General features: G+C 34.9%; 1 long non-coding RNA gene across 1 annotated transcript; it reads right to left on the bottom strand.

Moving 5' to 3' along the window:
* Positions 1-3,873: 3,873 nt before the first annotated feature.
* LOC122840464 lies at positions 3,874-4,872 on the bottom strand. Its single transcript, XR_006372234.1, has 3 exons — positions 4,782-4,872; positions 4,273-4,393; positions 3,874-4,062 (listed from the first exon to the last, which is right to left on the bottom strand). It is a non-coding gene; the product is annotated as an uncharacterized LOC122840464 (long non-coding RNA).
* Between the last annotated feature and the right edge of the window lie 3,476 nt (positions 4,873-8,348).

The following is an 8,348-nucleotide window of genomic DNA, read 5'->3' on the forward strand; positions in this document are numbered from 1 at the left end:
CAACAAGAAACACAGGTGGGATTAAATACACACAATAAGGAGAAACAAGAGACAAATGGAGACTCAATAAAATGAAAACAACACAAAAACCTAAATTAACACAAAGAAAAACCCAAGTCCTCAGTATTATTACAAAAGAATAAGAATTGAATAACATGATTTATCAATAAGCACAAGAGAGTAATATAGACACCCTTTAGTCAAATTTTAATCGAGAGTGATTAATGACCCTAATCATTTTAATTTCCGGTGTATTACCGCCCCTCCCCCCTTCCGGTGTCAAGTTACCCATCCCCCATTTCACCCCATCTATTATGACATCTGAGTTTTAAGAATAATACAATTAAAGAATGAAAAACACGAGTTTTAAGAGTAATATAATACGTGTTAGATAATCTAGAATAATATACAATATAATATATTTAAATAGATTTGGGATGTTGTAGTTACCTCTAGTTTAAGCAGAATATCTTCCTGAGACGTGAAGCGGGAGTTACGGTCCTGTTTTGAGGCGGGGGGACAGAAATCCCTCAGGATAGTTCTCCTGACCTCTGGGTCAACACACATGGCGAACAAGGAAAATGTATGTCTCAGAAAAAAAAAACACATTTTTCAAACCGTTGGCATTTCTCAGCTCTCAGGATTTGCGCGGCAATTTATGTTCCCTCTATGTCTCAGAAAAACACATTTTTCAAAAAGTTGGCATTTTCTGTAGCTCTCAGAATTTGCGCGGGAGAGGGCATAAGACTAGACAGGGGCTGACATCGTCCCCACCATGGGCGTGTATGCGTGTGTGTGTGTGTGTGTGTGCGTGTGGCAGGGCTGACCTCTAGGCTCTGAAAGTAAGGGTTTGACCCCCAGTCCTTGCCATCCGTCTGTGTGCGTGTGTGTATGTGGGTGTGTGTGCGCATGGGTGTCCCTGCGTAAGAGTAAACATATACCTCTAAAGAAAACCTAAAGTTTAACTGTTTTACTGCATTATTTATGGTAGTAGAATTAGTCAGTGCTGACTGAGTTTGTGATTTCCTTCATCACTTAAATTTTAAACTCTTATAGATTTTTTTTTCCTGTAACACTTGCTAGTGTGATACATGTCCTTAAAAGTCCCTCATCTGTAAATTTATTTCTGAAGAATATCCTACAGATACTAAACAGGCCTTGGTGAAGCTACTCACATGTATCTTTCAGCTTTCCCTAAAGTTGATTTTTTTATTTATTTTTTTTACATTGCACAACCACGCTCCGAGTTGCTCCAACATGGGAATTATTTTATTTCTTCTTTTTTTTTTTACCTTTAAAATTATCCACTACTTTTATCTCTGAGTTATATGCTGTATGTTTCTTGGCCCTAATGATGTTTTCCCTTCATCCATTATCCGACACACTTGAGTAATCCTGTGAATATAAGAACCTGTAGTATTTACTAGCAGTCATATCGCCTGAGTTGTTCCACCTTGGTTTTCAGTCAGGTCACTCTTAACAACTACTTAATTCAGTTAAACCTGAATTGATTCGTGTTCACAGAACCAGTTTCACAGCTACCATCTGAACTAGTTCTTGCTCATTAAGCTAAAAATAAAGCAGAAAGCACATTATAGGTCATGCTGCCATTCACAAAGAAGTGTTTTGATATGTGAGCTTGGATTTCTATCGATTTATTGAATGTGTAAATATTTATCAAACTGAATGGCCATTCAGGTTTTAATTAGGTTTTTTTTTCTTTTGGTGTTTGTTGCACAAATTTAAATATATGAAGACTATCAACCAACAATTCAGTCAATTTGTGATTTTTCTTAAATACTCCCTCTCACGGAGACTTGCTTACGTCTTCTGACAGCTAGTCCAACTTATGATAACATTGACTAAGTCTGCTATTGGTACACTTTACCTAAAAATAAAATTAATAAAATAAAATTAAACATACTCATTACACAACCACGCTCCAAGAGTTGGTCACAACATGGTGAATTGTTTTGTTACCGTTAAAATATCTACAGATTTTGTTCCTTGGTCCTAATGATGCGTCTGTTCACTAATGTTCACTAACAGACAGTGCACCTCTTGTAATTGATAAGCTTATAAATGATCACTGTGAAGCATCAGTGTGCATTAATTAAGATCATATCAGTCAGATTAAGTCAAATATCATCAAACTCAAAGCAATTAAAATTATATTTCTCTGAAAGGTAATTTCTCCTTTTCAGGGAGTTTAGACTGTATGAAAGGAATCAATTAAATATACTATGAAATATTTAATTTGCAGAATCCCCATAATAAAACTTCAATTGTGAATTGAATGATTACATTGCATCTAGACACAAAAGAATCAACTGTTAATTAGTAATCGTGCTATGTAAATGACTAACAAGATCTTCTCAAACAAGAAACTTGACTACCTAAAGTGATTTCTCACATTGAACCGTCTGACTTTCTGTAGCCGAATAAATGTAACCTTACCAAAGTTTTGCCTTAGAGCAAACAGGTACTGAGTGTGAAGCGTGGATCAGACGCCTTCAGCCATCTGCTAAAGCTAGACTCCGGCCTTCCTCACTGCAAAAAAAAACATTACACTTAAAAAAAAGTTCAATCATATCGTGTTTCAGGAAACACGATAAACGGTTTATCGTGTTTCAGGAAACACGATAAACGGTTTATCGGTTTATCGTGTTTATCGTGTTTCCGTTTATCGTGTTTCAGGAAACACGATAAACGGATAAACTCTTGGTCCTATGCAGTATAATTGACTGGTATGTTGACCAGATAGTAGATGAAACGTTTATCGTGTCAGGACAGCACACTGCCCCGGCATCCTCTCTATTACGACATACATAAAAATACAAAACAGGATATGATTTAGCACTTGCTGTTGAAATCATACATTTGAACAAACTGCAAAAACATGAAACATTTTTCCAAAACAGGACTTTTTAGTATTTGTAAGCAGTGAATTATGTGGTACAGAATATTATGACTCATCTCTTTGTAAATAAAATTTAAGATCATGATTTTGACAACAGCTTCTTCTTATTGCTTGGGATGACCTTTTACCTGCTCAGACACCAGGCAACGGTATGTAGTAAAATGCAATTGGAAAATTTCTGTTTTAATTTCTTAGTTTTCCACGAAAAGCATAAAACATTGTTCATCATTTCTCTCCAGTCCAGTCAGTCGGGCAAATTTCTTAATTCGATTCAGTTGATTTATAAAACGTTAATTTACAATAGGTAATCTCAAAACCATTTACAAAAAAGTCACTTCTATTCTACTTATCAAACAACGCAGCAATTTAAATGTATTATTTAAGTCAGTAAAAAAAAAAGTTATCAAAGTTCAAAATGCAGATTGCATCATGTCATTGACTTGTCATTGACTTGACTTGTTTATACGCTTCTCCCTCTTCAAATTACTTTTACCCTGTAATGACTGATTTGATCCATATTTTCAGGTAAGTCTGTGGAACCAACATGAACATTTGCTGCTTTCTATCTTTGTTTCTTTCTTTCTTAGACTAGGATCACTACAAAACGCTGATTGAACTCTGAAATTAATAAAATGTCATTCGGTTAATTATTCAGTTACTCAGAATCAACAGGACATTGACTCTTGCCATCTTTAAGATGACTAGAACAAACTCCTCACAGCTGAATCTGTGGTGTTGACGTTACTTTATTACAAAAATCTACCAAGATAGAGCTTAATCCGTTATTACCGGACACAACTGGAGTTCCTTAAAGTCTCGTAGTAAAAGTCACATCAAGACACAATCAGAGAGCATCATGCTAAACCGATCCTCCGCACAAAACCATCCCCCAACGTTTGTTTATCGTGTCAGTTTTAACAAGAAAGAAAAACACAGAGTACAACGGGTAAAATTGTTGCTTTATAAGTCAGTTGGAAGTGTACAATTTATCTTTACGGTTTTATGTAACAGCATACTAATAAGCTACATTATTATTGATGAATAATATCACAGTGAACACAAATCCTAATCATCCATCACTACTGGATCTGCTCTTCCTCTGCAGCCCCTGGATTAACAGGAACAACTGATGTTTGTCTGTCCTGTAAGGAGAAAAGAATCAAAGTTCAGTTGGCTTTACATTGTTGTTCTTTAGCACACGAAAATGATAGAGCACTTAATAAATTCAATAAAAGTTGTTCATTTACATTATACTCATTTAAACCAAAAAGGAAAGGTATTATTTATACTTTACAATTCAGTGTAGAATTCAGTTTTTAAAGAGATACACATTTTTTAAAGTTTTGACAAACCTTAAAGTCTCTTCAGCTCGTGGAGCCGTTTCAGTGAAGTTAACGTTCATGGAGAGAAACTTGCTGTTCTGTTCGGTCAGCATGTTGCCGATGTCAGAAAAATCTGCTGTCATGTCATGAGCTGGGAAGAAAAAAACCCAAAACAAGTCAACAAACATGTTTGCAGAAAAAAAAGAAGTGGCATCTATTTTCAACTAAGACTTATAAAATAGTTTCATGATTTTGGTTACACCTGTAGAATTTAAACTGAGGTAACACTGAAAAATAAATTGTTTGGTAAATAGTTTGAAAAAGAGGAGATATTAAAGACACGCTAAACGGCTGCAGATGCAACCATTGCTGAAAATGAATCAAACTCATGTAACATAGTGTAATGTTTCACCTCTCTGCAACACTTTGAGTCACCAAGCTTTATTCTTTTTTAAACCCTCGCTATTTGATCAGTAGAAAAAACAGAAACATAACATTTACTCATTTTACATCTGTAACATGACTAGAAGAAGACTCACTGTGTACACTGAGGCCTATGAGTTCAGCCAGAATTAAAACATTCAGGAATCCCAAGCATACGACCACACCGATGCCGAGTCTCTCTTTGGAGCTGCTCCAACCTTAACAAAAACCTTAACATTAGCAAAAAATTGAATAACATACATACTAGATTTCTCTGTAACTTCATTCTTACCTGTGTGATTAGATGCAGTTTGTCCAACAGGTTCCATATTGACGTAAATTTCCTCCATCGCTTCAGATTCTGCGCTGGATTTTAACATTGACTACAAAATCCACTGCAGTCGTGGAACTAAGTGAAAAAACTGTGGAAAAGATGTCTGGTGTTCAACATAAAAAGTAAACGTAGTTTAGAGATAACAACCAAATAAAGAAATTCATGAGTTCACAGCTTCAGTATTATTTTCTTAAATATCTTACACAACATAAAATTCTTGTTCTGTATCAATGAATATTTATTTCTCTTTTCTCTCTGTTTTCCTTCAGCTTGGTTAATCCTACTTGTAATAAACACATTACACTTGTCTATGGGTGAAAAAATAATTGACTCTTTCCATCTTTAAGATGATGCAAAATTAAAAATAGCTTTGAATCACTGATATAAGGATGAACAATACATCTGATATTGTTATGTTCCTGCTCCTTGTGTCCAAAAATATTTCCTAAAGACTAATAAATTGTTGGAGCAGATGACCGGTTCCCTCCTTGGTCATGTGGACCCAACAGTTTTTCAGTTCTCATTCTGTCCTGATAACTAGTCACAGCCTTGCACTCAGTAAATACAAATATCATCTATTTTCTTTCTAAATCCTCTTTTAACACTATTTTTTTGTCCAGTAGCAGAAATACTTGCATTAAGAAAGCACAATGCCTGAATTGCATTATTACCAAACTTCTATAACCGCTGGATCAAATAACTATGAAATTGTACGTATTTATTCATATTTTAAAGACATGTACTTTTAGGACTGCCATCTAGTAAAAAAAGCTACATGAGCAGCTACAATAAAAAGTACTGTCTAAAACCAGTACTGTCTAAAACTCAGTCACCGTCTTTCCTCATCTTCTGAAACAGCCATCAGGCAGATCAACCATTTGACACACAGTTTGCTTTGTGAAGCACCGCCTCACTGGGAGGGAATCAAAAGACTAACATACCAATCAGGTGCAAGTTGGGCGGGTTAAAGTAAGAGAAACCAGATACTGCATTCAAAGCATGCTGAAGACCAGCAAGCCAAACATTCACATATGTACCGATATGTAGAAGAATGTCGGAGTTCAGGAGAAATAGGATAGAAGGTTTGACTGAATCAAGACGTTGCCCAAAAGTTCAGACTGGGAAGTTAATTGGCAAACTGCTAGCTAAGTATGTGGAGCAGGAAAATAGGTTGCATTTACTTAAATTTATGCAAACCAATTGCCTCACAAGATTCAATTACTGCATCATATAAAAGACAAGTGTAGTTACACTGTGTGATTTTGGCAAACAATATTCTTCAACTCATCCAAAATGTTATTCTCCGCAAAACTTATTTTATTTTCTGCTTACAGGAGCAGCAATATATTTTGTTACATAGATTAAAGACACCCGGTCTCATTATTTGACATAGTTATGCTATTCAAAACGTTTCCGTTTGCTTGAGCAGAAATGGCGAAGTGTCTGGATGTAAGATGTTAAACTTTTACCACCCAAAATCCTCACTATTTTCAAATACTTCACTTTTTATTTTATTTTATTTGTTGCATGGACTCAACGTAAATAACTTATCAAGCTTTTTTTTTAAAAAAAAAAATATCCAAACGTTCCTGCCACTTGTTTAAGACGAGTACAAACAACAAATTGATAATAATTAAACGATGTTCACTTGAACTTTTTTTAAGTGTAATGTTTTATTTTACAGTGAGGAAGGCCGGAGTCTAGCTTTAGCAGATGGCTGAAGGCGTCTGATCCACGCTTCACACTCAGTACCTGTTTGCTCTAAGGCAAAACTTTGGTAAGGTTACATTTATTCGGCTACAGAAAGTCAGACGGTTCAATGTGAGAAATCACTTTAGGTAGTCAAGTTTCTTGTTTGAGAAGATCTTGTTAGTCATTTACATAGCACGATTACTAATTAACAGTTGATTCTTTTGTGTCTAGATGCAATGTAATCATTCAGTTCACAATTTAAGTTTTATTATGGGGATTCTGCAAATTAAATATTTCATAGTATATTTAATTGATTCCTTTCATACAGTCTAAACTCCCTGAAAAGGAGAAATTACCTTTCAGATAAATAGTATTTTAATTGCTTTGAGTTTGATGATATTTGACTTAATCTGACTGATATGATCTTAATTAATGCACACTGATGCTTCACAGTGATCATTTATAAGCTTATCAATTACAAGAGGTGCACTGTCTGTTAGTGAACATTAGTGAACAGACGCATCATTAGGACCAAGGAACAAAAGCTGTAGATATTTTAACGGTAACAAAACAATTCACCATGTTGTGACCAACTCTTGGAGCGTGGTTGTGTAATGAGTATGTTTAATTTTATTTTATTAATTTTATTTTTAGGTAAAGTGTACCAATAGCAGACTTAGTCAATGTTATCATAAGTTGGACTAGCTGTCAGAAGATGTAAGCAAGTCTCCGTGAGAGGGAGTATTTAAGAAAAATCACAAATTGACTGAATTGTTGGTTGATAGTCTTCATATATTTAAATTTGTGCAACAAACACCAAAAGAAAAAAACCTAAATAAAACCTGAATGGCCATTCAGTTTGATAAATATTTACACATTCAATAAATCGATAGAAATCCAAGCTCACATATCAAAACACTTCTTTGTGAATGGCAGCATGACCTATAATGTGCTTTCTGCTTTATTTTTAGCTTAATGAGCAAGAACTAGTTCAGATGGTAGCTGTGAAACTGGTTCTGTGAACACGAATCAATTCAGGTTTAACTGAATTAAGTAGTTGTTAAGAGTGACCTGACTGAAAACCAAGGTGGAACAACTCAGGCGATATGACTGCTAGTAAATACTACAGGTTCTTATATTCACAGCATTACTCAAGTGTGTCGGATAATGGATGAAGGGAAAACATCATTAGGGCCAAGAAACATACAGCATATAACTCAGAGATAAAAGTAGTGGATAATTTTAAAGGTAAAAAAAAAAGAAGAAATAAAATAATTCCCATGTTGGAGCAACTCGGAGCGTGGTTGTGCAATGTAAAAAAAAAAAATAAAAATTCAACTTTAGGGAAAGCTGAAAGATACATGTGAGTAGCTTCACCAAGGCCTGTTTAGTATCTGTAGGATATTCTTCAGAAATAAATTTACAGATGAGGGACTTTTAAGGACATGTATCACACTAGCAAGTGTTACAGGAAAAAAAATCTATAAGAGTTTAAAATTTAAGTGATGAAGGAAATCACAAACTCAGTCAGCACTGACTAATTCTACTACCATAAATAATGCAGTAAAACAGTTAAACTTTAGGTTTTCTTTAGAGGTATATGTTTACTCTTACGCAGGGACACCCATGCGCACACACACCCACATACACACACGCA

The sequence above is a fragment of the Gambusia affinis genome, linkage group LG11 (assembly GCF_019740435.1).
Source record: "Gambusia affinis linkage group LG11, SWU_Gaff_1.0, whole genome shotgun sequence".
NCBI lineage: Eukaryota > Metazoa > Chordata > Actinopteri > Cyprinodontiformes > Poeciliidae > Gambusia > Gambusia affinis.